This window comes from Nyctereutes procyonoides, unplaced genomic scaffold (genome assembly GCF_905146905.1).
Source record: "Nyctereutes procyonoides isolate TBG_1078 unplaced genomic scaffold, NYPRO_anot_genome, whole genome shotgun sequence".
In the NCBI taxonomy this organism is placed as follows: Eukaryota; Metazoa; Chordata; class Mammalia; order Carnivora; family Canidae; genus Nyctereutes; species Nyctereutes procyonoides.
Genome location: NW_026575134.1, coordinates 34,935,595 through 34,953,712, shown reverse-complemented (window position 1 = coordinate 34,953,712; position 18,118 = coordinate 34,935,595). Strand labels below are relative to the sequence as shown.

The following is an 18,118-nucleotide window of genomic DNA, read 5'->3' as shown; positions in this document are numbered from 1 at the left end:
AGGGCATAGAGGCTCGGCCTGCTAGGATTTCCTTGTGCTCTGGGTCAAGAGATCCATTTGTTAGTTCTTCTTACAAACTGGAATAAAGGCCTGGCCTCCATCTTCCCACCAAACTCAGTACACCTGCGGAGAATCAAAACCCCAGATACATCGTCCCTCTTCTCTTTGGGTTCTGTAATCAGCAGAGACCTCTGCTGGCAAAGAATGGCGGGGGCAAGGGAGGGAATGCATTCTGATTGGAAGTTTCTATTCCACAGAGGTGCCTTGATCTCTGCAGAAGTGTCCTGCTGGCAGGTTGGCTGGAATCAGACAACTACTACGGCAAGGGCATTTCAGGACTCAGCCCAAGGTGGCATCTCTTTGGTCCAAAAGTTTGCCATCAGTAGAGCACACAATCTGCCTAGCAGGCTTCATCGGCCCCCACCCTCCCCTGAGAAAGGCACTGGTCTCAGGTGAGGGGATGTAGCCAGACAGGACAGAGCCTTCTACAAAATAATTCTTGCAAAGATTCAGGTAGGGATGAAGGGTTGGGGATGGGGGGAAGAGAGGCCAGAGGTGATTTGCATTAATCTAACATCCTACCATTAAATTCTGCCCAAGTGGGCTTTTGTCAAAACTCATTCCAAACACTGGGAAGCGATAATCAACTGGAAGCAAAGTGGTTCCCCATCTTTTTTTCATGGAGGAGGTAGGTCGGGAGGTGGGAGGTGGAGTTCTGAAAGATACAGCAGATCTCAAATGTGCTGATCTAACAATATCGGTGACATCTCACCCCAGATGGCAAATGAAGGAGACACTGGGATTTAAGGCACCTACACACTTGCCAGCAGATCATGAAGACATAAGGAAAAAACAAACAAACAAGGATCCTTAAATTCATCGCATGGTTTTACAAGAAACATAGGTGTAAAAGCAATCTAAAGAACGATTTTAAGAATAATGTGCATCTAAAACCTCAGAATAATAAGAATTTCCCAAGGCAGAGAAGGGGAATGCTGACAAAATTCAAATCTGTTCAGAGACTTTATTCCAGGGCACGAGGCTGAGTTCCTGCAATGTACACAAGTGGGGTGTAAAGTCAATGGGATTACATTTTCCTAATTATCTTCTGCTTGAGCTTTCCAGCACATACACAAAATGAGATCAGCCGGGACTTGCCTCTCTAACAAATCACTCAGATTTAAACATCGCTCACATAAACAAAGCGGGGTGGGGTGGGAGAGAGGGAGGCACAAGGCTGGGAAAAGACAGAGAAGGGCTTCTTCAATCACAGTTGCAAGGAACAAAAACCTGGAGGGGGGAAAGAGTTGCTGGACCGCCACCAAATCTCCCCCACTGGAGACAAGAGCCCATCTGCTGAGCTCGGCAACTTCGCTTTAACTACCATTCAGCTCGCGTCTCTGCAGAGATCTGTCTGCAGAACTAGCAGATGGACCCCTGCTTCCCCGAGTCGCTGTGTTATTTGTTTAATAAATTTAATTAATATCCATACTGCATTGGATTGCTCCCAGAAAAGGGGCCGAAGTGCTCTCTTTCCCCAATAGCTACATGATGAGTGATTTCCCAGAAAAGAGCAGATAACGGTGCCCCAGGGCCACCGAGAAATTAAAAGTACCCTGTGCTTACATTATTTCCCATGTATTAATTTTTTGCAGTACACTAATATACTTTTTTGAGAGGTATTTTAACTCTCTGAAAGTATGTAATTCCAAAAAAAAAATGCAATCTGAAGATTACCTCTTCTCTCAGAGGTTCGATTTGTTGGAATGGTTTTAGAAGAATCCAATTTAACCATATAAGCAACACTTTCATCTGTTTCCCCCAAATGAAGCATCGTGAATGGTAGGGGGGTTTCTTTTGGCAAACAGCTAGCTCCAGGACCATTGTGAACAAATTGAAAAACCTCACCGGTCATGTTGAACTTGTATTATTTCCTAAGCTGAACCATGTGGCCACTGCAAATACAGAGAATAGAAAGGGTCTTGGACAAAATCGAGGCAGTACATGCTTCCTCTTCATTAAGTGGAGTGCCAAGCTGCTCGGTGACAGAGTCCCTGCAATCAACAAGTATGAATTAAAGCAGTGTTTTACTTGCCTTTTTATCCAATGTCATCCTGTCCTTCTGTGCAGCCTATTTTATCTTAACCTAGATTTCCCACAGTGTGTTCCAAGAAAGAATAGTCCCTAAGGATATAGGAAACATTGTACCAGAGAAGGTTACACAGGTTTCTTCACTGCAGGACTTCTCAGAGCCTTTAATGTGCTAACAGGCATTGTGAATATTTTTGCAGAGGGGTGATGGGGTTCAATATAAAAGGCAGTATTTCCCAAAACGCAGGCATGCATGGCTCACCACCATATCCCAGGGCTTAATGCAGGGCCTGGCAAATAGCAGGTACCCATTAATATTTGTCAAATGAAATCGATCAGTGGATAAATGAATGAAGGAGCAAAGACATGAACCCCCAATGGTTTTGCTTAGGGATAATCCTTGGATACTCGAACATGACCACAGATAAGATTTTATTTAAAAACAAACAAACAAACAAAATCACTTTCACACTAAAGAAGAATCGAAGGGACTTGAATCAATTGCCAACTTTGTTGAGTTTCACTTTCAAAGGTGCTATTTCCTTATATTAGCTTTATTTTGCATTTTGAACTCTTCTTCACTAAACAATCAACCCTGTTCCTTTACATGTCGTGAAAACCTGATCTTGGAGAATTTTGTACACTTCTCAGCTCCTTGGAAATACCATAATTTTGTCTTTGATATGTTTAATACCTTCCTGGAAAGTGAGTAATGAATTCAATTCAATCATAGGCATTGAGGGATCCCTGGGTGGCACAGCGGTTTAGCTCCTGCCTTTGGCCCAGGGCGCGATCCTGGAGACCCGGGATCGAATCTCAAGTCGGGCTCCCGGTGCATGGAGCCTGCTTCTCCCTCTGCCTATGTCTCTGCCCCTCTCTCTCTCTGTGTGTGTGACTATCATAAATAAATAAAAATTAAAAACATTAAAAAAAATCACAGGCATTGAGCAGAGATGAAGAATTACTCTTTTCAAATGAGTTATTTTAAATGCAACAGCTTACGAAGGCAGAATTATTTTGAGAACTTGTTGATAATCAGAATGTTAAATGTACTAAATCGAAATTAAAGTTTTATCTAATAGGAAAGATTAAAATTTATTGTCGTGTAGGTTAACTTTTGTTAACCCTTGTGCATTCTGTGTAAAACAACCCGCGACTGTTCATTTTCCTTACGTAATTTCCCTACAATATTCCATCCTGTTGATATAGCACTGAGTCCACTTGTCTTTCTCCCACGATTTCAGACAACTACAGTCCTTCCTGCTAACCTGATACTCATAGAAAATACACAAAATGGCATTCAATCATACATATCCAGAATAACGACACGATAAATACCTCCCCTCTAGCTCAGCTGGCTCCTAATTTCTAAGCTTAAGAAAAAAATATTTTACCTGGTGATTTCAAGCTACTGATTGCAGTTTTATATTGAAAGCTCTCAGAAGGCTATGCTAACAATAAAACCTTTAGGAATAAAAGGAGAAAGTAGAGAGGCTTTAGACAAACAGTGTCTTTTTAAGATTTCCTGTATCAAAATATTTCTTGAATTGGAGAATAAATTAATCAATAAATAGAACTCAAAAAATATATGCTAGATTTTAGGAAGTAGACAAAAAACAGAAAGGGCAGGAAATTGGTATTTAATGCATGTCTACTATGTGCCAGCCATGGTGTTCAGTACTTGTAATAATAATAAAAATAACCAACGGCTATCACCCAGGTATATGACAAATACCCTGGTAAATCTTTATATGGATTTCTGCTCCTCCCAGTAGATAACATTATAATCTTAAAGTTGAGGAAACCGGAGCTCAGATATGTTAAGCAATATGCCAAAGGTCACAAGACTGGAAAGTAAAATGGGGGAGCTCAGATTCAAGCCCTGCCCATCTGACTCCAGCCAGGGTCCATGCTCCCAACCACTATGCTTTCCCACCTCCTATGTCCTACCTTATTTCAGAGGCTATATACAGTAATACTGGGATTCTCTCAGTCCCTGCAGAATGGAAAAGAACATGATGAAAATATTTTGCATTAACAAAATATGGCAGTGGCAGGAAACTGTTAGCACTGACGTGTGTAAAGACTATCCTTGAACGTAAATCTGTTAACCTCGTCAAAATCCCAAGTCTATCTAAACTGGTTTAGCTGTCTTTTCCACTACCAGATTTTCTGGCCCATGTTTCAATGTGACTGTCTCATGCAGGTATCACTTTTTTAAAAAATTTTTTAAAAGATTTTATTTATTTATTCATGAGAGACATGTGGGACTCTGTCCCAGGACCCAGGGATCACGACCTGAGACAAAGGCAGATGCTCAACCACTGAGCCACTCAGGTGCCCTGTAGGTATCACTTTTAATATTCGACCTAATGTGACTTGCTATAATTGTTTATATCCCCCTCCACTCCCTCTTCACTTTAGGAGCAGCAATTAATACAGAAATGTGTACTTAACATTAAAACTCAGATGAACAATAACATAAGTAGCCCTCTAGAATTGTCTGCTTTCTCTCCCAAAGACCTCATTTTCCTTCAAGGGAATAGGAGAAATTAATTCCTGGAATAATTTAACAAATATTTTGGTTGTCTATCACTTATAAATATCAATAAGCATGTATTGGGCACTTCCCAAGTGCTCTCTGCCACTAGATGCTGGATAGGATACACTGTTGTCTCTATTTCACACAGATAATGGATTCGTTATGTATTGCATCATGACAATTGATCCCAAAACTTTTCAGCTTAAAACAACAAATATTTATTACCTCACTGTTTCTGCGGGTAGGGAATCTGGGTACAATTCAGTTGCTTGATTCTATCTAGCTCTAGCTCAAGATCTCTCCAGAAGCTGCACCCAAACTGTCAACTGGGTCTGCAGCCTCATCTGAAGACTCAGTCAAGTGGGGAAGGATCCACTTCCACACTCATTCACCTGGCTGTTGGCAGGATCAAGCTCCTAGAGAGCTGTTAGGCTGAAGGCTTCAGTTCCTTCTTGGCTATGAGCCAAAACCCTCCTTCAGTTCTTTGCTACATGGGTCTCTCCACAGGGCAGCTCATCCTGTAGCAGCCAGCTTCCCTCGGAGACAGAAAATGACAGGGGGGAGAGAGAGAGAAGCTGTAGTATTTATGTCACCTGATCTCAGAAATGATACCTCATCACTTTTGTCATATTCTATTCATTACATGTGAGCCACCATCAGGTCCAGCCTCAGGGAGAAGGGATTTACACAAAGGTTTGAAAACCAGGAGGCAGGACGCCTGGGTGGCTCAGTAGATGAGCATCTGCCTTTGGTTCAGGGCATGATCCCGGGGTCCTGGGATCGAGTCTTGCATTGGGCTCCCCACAGGGAGCCTGCTTCTCCCTCTGCCTGTGTCTCTGCCTTTCTCTGTGTGTCTCTTATGAATAAATAAATAAAATCTTATAAAAAAGAAGGTGACTGAAATTGTATCATACAAATTCACCAAGACTATGACCAAGCTCCTCTTCCCACAGGCAGAGATGCAGGAGAATAAAGATTAAGACAACCACTGTTCTTTCCTAATTAAAACCACCTCAGCATTTACTGTTAGCAACTATTTTAAGAATGCTTTCTCAGGCTAGAGCAGCGATGAGCAAATCCACTTACCCACAAATATAAAACACATCCTCTAACATCAGCTTTAATAATGATGGTGCTATTTCAGTCTCCTTATGCCTTCCTCTGACAGAATTTCAGAGGCAAAGAGGAGTATTATTTATTGATTCCCTTCAAAACTCAATATACATCAAGTAGAGGTCATCGATGATAGATGGTACAAACTGGGCATCTCATCCCTGACGCAAAGAAAACCCTTAAGCTCCTCCAGAACTTTAATTGCCTTAAGGGAAAAGCAAAGAAGGGTGAGAGGAAATCATTATTAATTTAGAGAGAAATTCATGAGCTGGTTTAGGTATAGAGATTAAATAACATTCCATCTCTCTCTACACCTAAGTTTTCATAAAGACACTCATTACACACACAAATACATACGTTACAACGTGTAATAAGTACCAAGAAGGAAAAAGAAAAGTGATAGACAGTAATAGAGAATTGCTTAGTCAAAGAAAGTCTCTCTAAAGAGGTGATATTTAAGTGAAGGAGAAGGTTCCAGACATGCAAAAAAAAAAAAAAAAAGGGAACGTTCTAGATGGAGGGAATAGAGTATTTCTTGACAAGAGGAAGAGCTTGGCATGCTGTAGGAATCAAGAAAGCCACCATGGGGCAGAGAGTGGAATCAAATGAGAACTCACTGGCTATTGTGTGGGAAATGGAGATAGGGCAGGACTAGCAGCAGGGAGATCTGTTATGAGGCTGCTGTAGTCATTTAGGGGAGAGATGATGGTAGCCTGATCCGGTGCACTGTCAAAAGAAACAGAAGTCAGAGGCAAGAAATATTCAGGAAGTAGAAATGACAGGTGAGATTGGATGGGGGTGGTGATAAAGAGGTGGAGAGAGAAAATGAGAGAGAGAGAGAGAGAAATGACTTCTACATGGATGACTTCTGTGTATCTGGATTAACAAGCTGGTGAGCAGTGTACGTCCATGTGACCCATCTCTCTGGCTTTGAGAAAGCAGCTTCCCAGTTGCCTTGAGAAAAATTCTGCAGAACTCAATTCTCACTTTTCATCCTGTCAGCCATGGGTGAAATCCCCCATTAACTGGGAAGTCAGACAGGAAACAGACTAAAACGCCCACAGATAGAGCACTGAGAAGTTATAGAGTATGCATACAATCAAGAAAAGGTCTTCACTGATCATCTATTCCAACCACTTTACTTTAACAGATGAGAAAAGTGTGACTCAGAGCTGTTGAGGAGCCAAGACCAAAGTTAAAGAGCCGGTTAATGGCACAATCAAGACCAGAATCCAGTTCTTCTGACAGTACAAAATATGAATGAAGCAACACGACAAATGGGTACGATGATTACATGTACTTAATAGCTATGTATTTACCCTTTCCTTTCCTCTCTCCTCCAATCTGGATAAAGAGATTCAGCATTTGAATGCAAATTGCGGGGGGGGGCATAAAATTTTGCATCCTGTTTTGAAGAGAGCCTGCTAAACATATGCTATGGGACACTAAGCTGTAGAGCTCTAAATGTTACTGTATAGAAGGAAGGGAAAGAGGGGGGAGGGAGGGGAAGGAAGGGATAGAAAGGCAGGCAGACGAGGAGAGAGAGAAAAAAAGCTAAAAATTTTAACTTCAAATTATGTTGTTGAAAATAAACAATTGGGACCCTTTATGAACCTGTGATGCCTCCTTTGCTTTACTAGGCTATAAAATGGTATTGAAATCCATGTGAAAATTTTTAATATTTTAATTTCCTAAATCTAAGGATCCAATTTTATAATCTTTTTTCACATTTTTCTAGTAGTCCAATTCTAGTTCTTTTCCAATATGAAGAAAGGAACAGATTGTGAATTCAGAAACAGGTAACAAATGAAAAGAGAGAAGATGATAAATACAAAATATCATTATTTTAGCCAGAATAGTCCCTTCCCAAGTGATATTTCAACACTAGAGACTTTCCATTTCACTCCTCAATCTACTGGCATTTACTCTTAACTCTCCTTTACAAACCCATTCTGATATAAAATTCAGAGAGAAATCTATGTAAAATCTTTCAAATTGTGATTCATCTCACAGAAACATGTTTGACTAAATTCAAGTTCTCAGGAGGGACAACTTTGAGTGAAGTCTTTCATGCAGACTTACATCTTCAAGCTTTAAAAAAAATGCTTATGTCAACAGATATAATTTTACATGAGAAACAAATAGCTTTCATATACATTTACACCCACCAACAGAGAAAACAATCTAGCCTGAAGCTACCCACTTTTCCTGAAATTATAGACAGCCTATGCAACTTGAAAATATCTGTATGAAAGCTTTAAAGCCAGAATTAATTTTGTTTGTTTTAAGATAGCCACCAAATTTTTTTCCCTTTTTACAGGAAAGTTAGTTCTTAGGGCCAGGGCTCAATGCAGATTTGAAGTTTGGAAAGATCAAATGCTTCTTCTCTTTTTTATTTCATGCTCTCCACTCAGAAGGGCTGGCTCAATTTAGGTAACAGTTTTCCCCAAACTCTCATTACACCCCTCATTGTAAAGCACAATGTGACTGCTCAGAAAGTTATGAGTCATGGAAAAGAGGAAATTATAAAGCCTTTCTCCTCTAAACTAAATAATAGCATTTATTGCCAACCTCAGGAGAGAAAAGTCATAACAGTCTTCCTGCAAGCAAGTGAATCATTTCTATAACTTGCCACAAGATTCTTCTCAAATAATTTGCAAAAAAAAATTTGCACAGTCTCCATCAAACAAGTTGAAAACAAATCCCACTGTGTCTCTGTAATTCAGTGATGAATTTATGACTTGGTATTTTTCTTGTCAATGAAAAGATCCAACTTGACCCTCTTCCAATTCAGTACTGTATTTAAATGATACCCTGAAGTTTAAATAATAAACTTTAATCAAGTAACAATGCAACCCCTGGCATTTTAAGTATGTCATAAACAAAGACACAAATTCAACCCACCATGTCCCCAAACTCTATCAGGACCTATGTATAGTGGCTCTGTCCACACCCATGGGATTCATGGGCCTCCAACACCATCAGGCTGGGCAGAAAAGGTAAAGGGAGAAGATGCAAGGCCCAAGCCTACTATTTTTCCCATGCCTTTCTCCAGTTTGTTCAATTTCTCTACCAAGAAAGCAAAGGAGTTTTTAAAATATACTCATCATAGTGGTCTACCCACAGGGACCCAAAAAAGAGTAGGAGTCCATCATTCTTTTTAAAATAGAGAAATAGCATCACTAGCTACAACTAGGTGAATATCCCTTCCATGGACAGACATTCTCCACTTGGATGCATCCATCAGCCCCATCACCTTGCATCATGTCTCCCCGCCACCCGGCCCCTCCCACCTAGATGAGAACAGGAAGATAAGCACTGATCTGACATGTGATGTGCCCCTTCCTCCAGAAAAGTAGTCCATCAGGTAGCCAATCACATGTGGGTAGCCCTCTAGCAGCGCCCATGAGGTGGGCTCCTCAGAAGGACACAAATATGATTAGTAGTGGAGGCATGTTCCCAACTGCCCCCATATTAACTCATCTGTGGCCTCCTCCATCTTTTCCACTTGTCACACAGGTGGGAAGGGGAAGAGTAAAGGTGCTGAGCTTGCAGGGAGGAGGTGTGAGCACGTTCCATCTGAAAGATGATGCCTGACATTGACAAATCAAATTCCAAAAATCTTAGACCTAGCTGATGTTCTCACCAAGAGGCATCCAATCCTTGGGAACCACAACAAAATATTGGGGATAGATGAGTTGGTACAAAAGAAAAAGCTAGAATTTCCCCTGCCTGGGCCCATGTCTTACTCCCAAGCTCTAAAGAGAATTTTATTACCCATCTTTATTAATATTTACACATCCAAAGCTGTGATGACACTGAGTCTTCAAAGAATCCTTAGGCAAATGGCAAGAATCTACAATATCTCAGGGTTACGCAGACATTATTGGCAATGATGGCACCCTAGGATTTTGCACATACATATTCCTTTTGTTTAGCATTGCATCCACTTTTGAAAAGCTTATCTACCTGAGGCTCAGGTGTGGATTCCTTCTGCCAACTAGAACAAAGAATAAAAGTAGTAAATTTGTATGTGTGTGCACATGTGTAGAAAAGGTTATTAAATATTAGAATTGGAGAGTGAAAATTTGGAGGTAGAAGAGTAGGTCTATCAACATGGCCCCCAGGCCTAGGTTAAGAAATATCTTAGGTCTGAATGGCACTTTATAAGCACATCTTTAGCATTTATGAACACATCTGTTTCACTTCAGGAAGCTTCATTTAGCCTAAAAGTACCAAGATGTGTCACAATTTACTACAACTTGAAAACAGAATCCTATACCCAGGTATTGTGTTTCCTCAGGAAGTTTGTACTACCTGTGAGCAGATATATTATCCTCGACATTCACAAATGTGGGAGAAGTTAAAGACTCTCGAAGCCTCGAAGACAAAATAAACAGGCCAACTGTGCTAATCATCTGACAAATGTGGAAGGCCGAGATACTTCCATTTAGAGTTTTATGAGGATATTCTAAAGCTTACTTTCCTGCAAGTAAGATTTTCAACATATAAATTTCACTAAAGCACAAACTGAATAGAATCATGTCAGTATAATCCTCACATATTTCTGCCAGCTGGGATCCTGGATGTTGGGATGTGACCGCCTCTCCAGGGGCCTGAAACCACCAATCCGTTTCACACAGGTCACCGCACAGCCATCAGATGGAGACACTATGTGGTCACTACCCTAAGGAACAGATCCAAACCACCTATGTGGAGGGAAAAGGCTACAGCTCCCGTTTCCAATCTCCCAAGCCACCCCGGTCCCTCTGCACTGGAGTATCAATAGAGAGACTAAATGAATTGTTTACTTAATTGTACTGTGCAAGCTGAATAATTGCACGCTTTCCAGAAAAGCTTGGTAACCAATGAGATGGCACTGGATCTGCCAAAACCTTTACCTTGAAGCCAACATCCTTTCTTTCTATAGTCTCTCTCCTCTCACAAATAACGGCAACTCTGGTATTATTTCCAGAGGAAGCAAAACCATGGCAGAAACATCAAAAAACATGTCTTTCAAAATGGGAAAAAAATCTCCATTAAGGTGCACCCTGCTGAGAACTGCTATCTCCCTATATGCCAGTGAGAAACCTGGAGTTACCAACCTTGATTTAATCCTTTACACGCTGAAACAGCCAACAAATGGCACAGTAATCCACCTTTTGGATAAGCAAAATTATTGGTCCATTAATACAATGACTACATTTTAGGAGGATAAGAGAAATGTCATGAAAATAAAATGGGTTAGAAGCTATTTTCCAAATATCAAATATTGTGCAAGAAGCCTAGTAAGACGGAAAATGGAGTATTATTTATGTGTTGAGTCTTTAGGATGATAAAAATCAACTAATACCAAGACAGAAAATACTGAGATAAGATGTATTGAGTGGAAAAAAATACCCGAACGGTAGCAACAATTGAAATTTTGGCCAAAGAAAACCCCACATTACCGAACAAGTCAAGAGAATAAGGCTAAGGGATATGTCCTTATAACTCGTTCACCAAAATTTGCTTGAAGCATTAAAAAACACAGTGGAAGTTCCCAAAACAAAACACTTGATTCTGGTAAAGGAACTGTTGCAGCACTTCATGTATTTGGTTGTTTTCATTTAGTTATTTCGGCAAGGCTTCAAAGACATGGTTCGAAATTGAAAAGTGTCCCTCCTACCTAGATCTCCAGCCATCTATCTATCCCCCTTTCTGGAGGCATCCACTATCACCAATTTCTTGTTTTCTCCCAGACCAGAGACCTAAATATTCTTTAAGCTCTTTTTCATAATAATGTTCCTCCTATATATTCTTGTGCTTGTTTATTTCTTGTTGTCATTTTGTTTTGTTTTTATGCAACAGTTTTTCATTAATAATATCAGGGTCTTTTCTCCGTGGTGGGTCTGTGTTCATATAGTTTGAGATTCTCCAACGGGCTGTTTCTTCTCAGACGCCATAATCCCCCATGATCCAGGCTAATTGACCACAGGATTAGGACTTTAAAAGAATGGTATGCATCAGAATCTGACAAGAACACAAAGATGCTATTTTTACCCAAATAACCTTCAAAAAAACAAGATATTTAAACCAAAGGGAAACTACAATGTATAGATGTCATGAAACCAAAGTTCTAAGAATGTTTGAGTCTTGACCCGACACTGTTGTCCTGATTCATGGGCCAGTTAGCTTGGATTTTGGAACAACCACCTCTTCCAATTTTTCAGGTGTAGACTGGCCCCAAGCAATATTGGCCTGAGTACCTTTGAATGTGTTTGGGAGTAAAAAAGAGATAATGGGTGTTTTATTGGGAGGTACCACACATAGTCGCAGAGTCCTCCCAAAGAAACCTTGCTGTGACAATACCCAAAAGGAAGGTGATATGAAAATTTCAAATTTATCAGGTCAATTTTTTTTTCCTTCCCAAGCCCAACTGAGGCCATGGACGCAGGGGGAAAAAGACCCAATCTCTAGTCCTGATTTTAACACAAACTTAATGTATCCTTGGCCTAATCTCAGTCTTCACATGTATAAAATGAGGTCTTTGACTTTGATGAGCTCTAGAGTCCTTTTTACCTTCAACTTCTTTGGTCCACTATGCAATTTTTCTCCATATATATTGACTTACATACCTGTTATATGGACATAAAATTCCTTTGATTTCCCACAAATTTACTCGCCCTGAAATAACAAACTGTATACTTCAAATGTTTTTTAAATCCTTGTCAGGAAAGAGAAGTAACTGTAGCGGACAGGTGTCATTTTGAAGATGTCTATCTTTCATTCCTTCTCCCACCCTGATTTCTTTTGGGAGTAGTCTCTGTGTACAATTTGGGGGGAACAAGTTCTAATATTTACCTCCCCAACTACAGCGGATTAAAAGGAAACTGGAAGTTCCTTCTGCCAGATTTTCCTGAGAAATCAAGTCATCCCTAGAACAGACATGTGATCCATCAAATTTTCTCCCACAGGACTCTGAATCTTTACCAGAACAACACAAGAACAGAAGAAACAGCTAGAGATCATTCACTCTGTAAGTGGTACCCAGGCAAGACTGCTGAGTAATTCCTGCTATAAGGCTTTCTGTACTTCAGCTTTCCCTTCAATCCTACAAATAACCCCATATCCTTCCAATATATTCTCTTCCTACTATCCAGTGGGTTGCTGTGTAACAATCTACTCCAAAACTTTTAATGCCTTAAAAAAACAACCAGTTATTTACTTATAACTCAGTAGATTAGTAATCTGGGTCGGGCTCAGCTGGGGTGGTGTGTCTCTGTTCCATGCGATGTCAGCTGGGTTTCAGGAATGGAACTGATCTCCAGGCAGTGAGGAGATCTATTGGGGGCTGACTGATCCCAGACTGCCTCACTCACTCACTTACTTGGAAACTGGCTGGAATAGTCAGCTAAAACGCCTAGTTCTCCATGCTTCCTCTCATTTTCTAGTAAGCTAAACTGGGCTTCTTAAAATGATGGAGAAATGTTCCAAAATAACAAAAGCAGAAGGTGAAACTTCTCTTCCACCACATTTTATTGATCAAAGGTAGTTTAAAATCAGCCCAAATTCAAGGGGTGGGAGGATGGACTTCATCTGTTAATGAGGAGCATAGCAAAGAAATCTTGCCAAGGAAAGTGGCTGCAAGGAGACATGATTCATTGGAGACCACTACTATAGTATTCTACCACATTGGAGTTAGTCTCTGTTGCTTGCAACCTGAGAATAAAAACTAATCCACTAATAATCCACTAATCAGTGAAATGTGACATGGAACACATTAGATTTTGGCAGACTCTACATTTAGGACATATTACCCCTTTATACCTCACATATTAATGAGATTATTTGGAAATAATGTAGGTGTCATGGTAGTGGCGCAATGAATTTAAAGGGAAAATTATCATGGTTCAAGTCCTGCCAGTTATTCAGGATGTAATTTTGAACCTGCACAATCTCTGTGGCTTTCATTTATATTCATTCATTCTGTGACATTCATTTATAAGAATGAATGAATGAATGAATGAATGAATGGAAGAAATGGGGGTGATAATATTTGCCTGAGCTGTAAAATTGTCGTGGATATTCAGAGTATAACTGTGAACTACAGGCAATCCTCACTGTAGTAGAGAACCATAAAAATGACCATGCAGGTTGAGATTGTGCAAGACTGTGAATGAAAACCTTACACCATGACCTCTAAAAATACCTGTCGAAACATTAAAAATTTCCTCAGTATTGGTTAGAAATGTATGGGGGGAAAATGTTGCTTACTTAGTACATTAAAATACTATAAACATTGAAAATAAAGTATTTATTTGTAAAAAAAAAAAAGATCTAATCAGATTAGTTTGAACAGTGCTTGCCTTCTTGTCATTCTATAATGGAGTGAGCATCTTTTCCATGCCCCGGCAAATTATCCCCTCACTTTCTAACTTCGCATTTGCTTACAACCTTTTATGCTTTGCTTGTATTTTCAATGTCATGAAATATCTCCAAGAGCTCCTTTAAGTGAAGTTTTTGCTGGTGTCACCTCCTCTGGGACATTTTTATCCTTTCATCACAACTACTTCCCTCCTTTATGTCAACAACTTTGCCTTCACTAAGTTCCTCTGATGGCACATCTTTCAAAAGGCAGCAGTGTCAACATGCCCCCGATCAGCTATTTCTTTTCTGTTCCATTTATGTTTGATTCCAACTTTACTTGCAGCATTATCACTTTTTTGTTTCTTTGCTGCACCTTCACTTTTCTGGCCAGTTCTCTCTTTTTGATTACCCCTCTAATAAATATCACATGGGTTTATCACCAGAGAACAAGGAGGAAACACAAATACATACTTTGCTGTCTGTTTCTGAGCTGAATAACACATGCGCAGTGACAAATCACTGAAAGACTAGAAGAAGTGACATTGGTCACTAATCATGATGTGCATCTGTCACTTACGCACTGATTGGTGGACTAAAGGGCTAGCAGCACAGTTTGTACTTTATGCAACTTCTCAGTTAATATATTTGGTAACTGAAATTTCAATGGTATCATTGGGAGACTGGTGTTTTGCAAACTGGGGTACTGAAATTTGGGCCTATCAGAACTATGCAAGCAAGCCCTGTGTATTAAAGATTATGTCAGATTTAATTACTGCCACAGTTCTATTAAAGAAGGAAAGACTAGACTTCAGTCTTACTATATTAAAAAAGGGGCTGGGTGGGGTACCTGGGTGGCTCAGTTGGTTGAGCGTCTGACTCCTGACTTCACCTCAGATCATGATCTCAGGGTCATGAGACTGAGCTCCATGTCAGGCTCTGTTCTCAGCATGGAGTCTGCTTGAGACTCTCTATCTCTCCCTCTCCCTCAGCCTCTCCTCCTACTTGTGTGTGTGTGTACGTGTGTGTGCGCATGCACTTGCACGCACACTTGCTCTCTCTCAAATAGATAAATAAAATATATTTTTTAAAAAAGGCAGGGTTGGATTTAATTCAAACATGTCCTGGGCTCCAACACTTTTCATCTTTGCCACCTCCACAGTCTGCAGATTAATGCTAAATTAGGCAGCCAGGAAGAGAGGAGGAAGAAGTGCAAAAACAAGTGCATTATAACCTTCTAAATAGGCCTTCAGGAAAATTCCTAGAGAGGAAAATAGAGCATTCCAAACCCAAAGGCCATCCAAAAGGGAGGAAAGATATTGTCCAAATTAAATAGATCTTTTCATTACTTTTTACATCCATGACCAGAAACAAAATATTTCAACATAGCTTCCCATGAATGTGGTTGGTGGTCTCCAAAATATCCACTTTCCTTTATTAGTAGCAGAATCCCAATTCTTGGCTGATTATGCTGCTACCCAGAATAAAGGACCTATTTCCTTACTTTCCTTGTGGGGAAGGGATGCCCACATGATTTAATACTATCCAATAAGATCAAAATGAAAGAATTGTAGGGATTTGGGAGAACCCAACTTATTTGGTTGGGAAAAGCAACATTTTGTCCTTCCTATCATCTGGACAAGATATTAGAAAGCACAATCTTAGTTAGACTAGGAGGCAAAGTTGAGAGTAGAAGCCAAACTTTGGGGTGGTGGCACATAAATATAGAAGGTGCCTGAGACACCTGATGTTGCAAACATCATACCATCTGTAGGCTGGCTCTCTCCACATGACTTTATGCATAGTTAAGCTATTCGATTAGATTCTTTCCTACCCACAGATCTGAATGCAGCTCCTAATTAATCAACTGAATACTCTTATCTAGTTAGTAGGCTATTTCAATGGCCCAAGTGTCAGTGATTAAATCTTCTATCATTCTACACAACAGAGGTCACAAATGAGGCAGAAACACATGGGCAAAACAGTACCCATCACATGGTACTGGATATTTAGGAAAGGAAACCTTACGGTTGTTTGCAAAATCCTAGTACAGATTCAAATAACCAAAACCCAAACACAGATACGGCTTAAGAACCATTTGGACCAAAAAAAAGTAGAGAGAGAAAGAAAGTACTAGGTCACAGCAACCTTACTATAAATCAGAAACCGCAGGTGGAAATAGAAGTCCCAAAATACAATTCAGTATAAGGCTACACTCATATAAGTATCTAGAGGAATAAAAAGGAGGTGCCAGTTCAGTGCTGGTCCCATATCAAAGGAACATTTAACATACAGAAATTGAGGCAAGAGTAACCAAGGTGGTCTGGATATTCCCATTTCATGAAGGACGGGAGAAGAAACTGGAGTTATGTAACTGGGAGCAAAGAAGACAGAGTAGAGATATGATTGGTATTTCAAATATCCCAAATGTTACCTTGTGGAAGGGGGACTTTGCTTTAATCTGCATAGTTTGAAGCAGAATTGGGACCAATGAGTGAAATAAATATGAAATCCATTTCAACTCAGTAGAAGAAAAAACCTTTCAAGAATTAGAACTTTCCAAATTGGAATGCACTGTTCTGTAAGACAGTAAGCTATCTGACATGGTGAATTGGGTGTACTTTTTAAAGTAATGGCCATAATGGAACTCAGGACTTATTCTGAAACTCGGAATAGAAAACAGAAACCCTACTGTATCTTGAAATCCTTGAAGGAACACAGTGACTTTGATTCTAGGGTGACTATCAATGAAAGATACTGAGGAAGGGAGTTCTGCATTGAGTAGAAAACTAGCAGGTGACCCTGCTAATTCTACTGTTCAATTAATACTCTATTTTCCTATTAAATGTGAAGTGGTTAATACACAGTGATCCAGATGTTGAACCATTGCTCCCTGAGGAAAATTATGATGACTGTATTGGCCGGAACTCTCTCAACTGTAAGTGGATGAAACCGACTCAGGATATTTTGGGGGAAAATAAGAAATTCAGTGGTAAGGGCAGCCCCGGTGGTTCAGTGGTTTAGCACTGCCTTCGGCCCAGAGTGTGATTCTGGAGACCCGGGATCGAGTCCCACAGCAGGCTCCCTGCATGGAGCCTGCTTCTCCCTCTGCCTATGTCTTTGCCTCTCTCGTTCCTTCTCTCTCTGTGTCTCATAAATAAATAAATAAATAAATAAATAAATAAATAAATAAGAAATTCAGTGGTAAGAGGTAAATATGACTTCAGACATGGGTACTCAAATAATATGGCTAGAAACCTTCCTCCATCTCTTGGGTCAATTTTCTCTCAACTGGCCTCAGTCTCAGCAGAGTCTCAACACGCACAAGCCTAGATCACCTCTGCCAACTTCATACTGCATCTCTAGCCAGCAATTTCAATGGTCTGCAGAGAACTCCTTCTTCTCTAAAGTCTTGTAACTGACATGGGCTAATAGGGGACTTCGATTGGCCGGCCATGTTGGGTCACACGAACTGAGAATAGAGCAAGGGTTGTTTCTACAAGGAAAAGAAGGCTTCTGAAGTAAGGGATGCTGTGAAGATAAAAAATACTAAATGTTCACTACCATGACAATGAATGTGGTAAATTTTTAATGACAACCTTAATGGAATTCCAGAGCTATTCTGAATCTCAAAATGGGAAAGAGAAACACTGTTATATCTTAAAATCCATGAGAAAATAAAGTGAATTTGATTCTACACCTTAATCTGAAATTCTAATACTCAGGCAAATAACAATTTTAACAAGTCTGTCTTTTCACCAATTCCCCCCACCTTTTTTTTCTTAAGATGCCTCAATTCACAGACAGCCTCATCAGACAAAGTAATAGCAAACGAAGAAAAAAGCATAAAATGTTTATTGAAGTGGATGAAGGCATGGCATGTAAAGAAAAAAATTCTTCATTAACAGCTGAAAAAAATCTTTCCCTATATTTAATATTTAGGTGGCATATTTCTATTTCAAGAGAAGTAAACATTACAGTCATGAATAGCAAACAGAAACACAAACTCCATTTATTTGTAAAATA

The 18,118-nt window shown here is 39.9% G+C and overlaps 1 protein-coding gene across 4 annotated transcripts in view; it reads right to left on the bottom strand.

Annotated features, from left to right (window-relative positions):
- Positions 1 to 18,118, bottom strand: part of LOC129494345 (uncharacterized) — a 173,032-nt gene that overhangs the window by 111,364 nt on the left and 43,550 nt on the right. The window contains exon 2 of one of the 4 annotated variants that reach the window (XM_055301203.1): positions 1,909 to 2,054. The exons of the other annotated variants lie outside the window; for them this stretch is intronic. The gene's annotated coding sequence lies outside the window, so the exon portion shown is untranslated. The remainder of the gene's footprint in view (positions 1 to 1,908; positions 2,055 to 18,118) is intronic. 4 annotated transcript variants of the gene reach the window in all.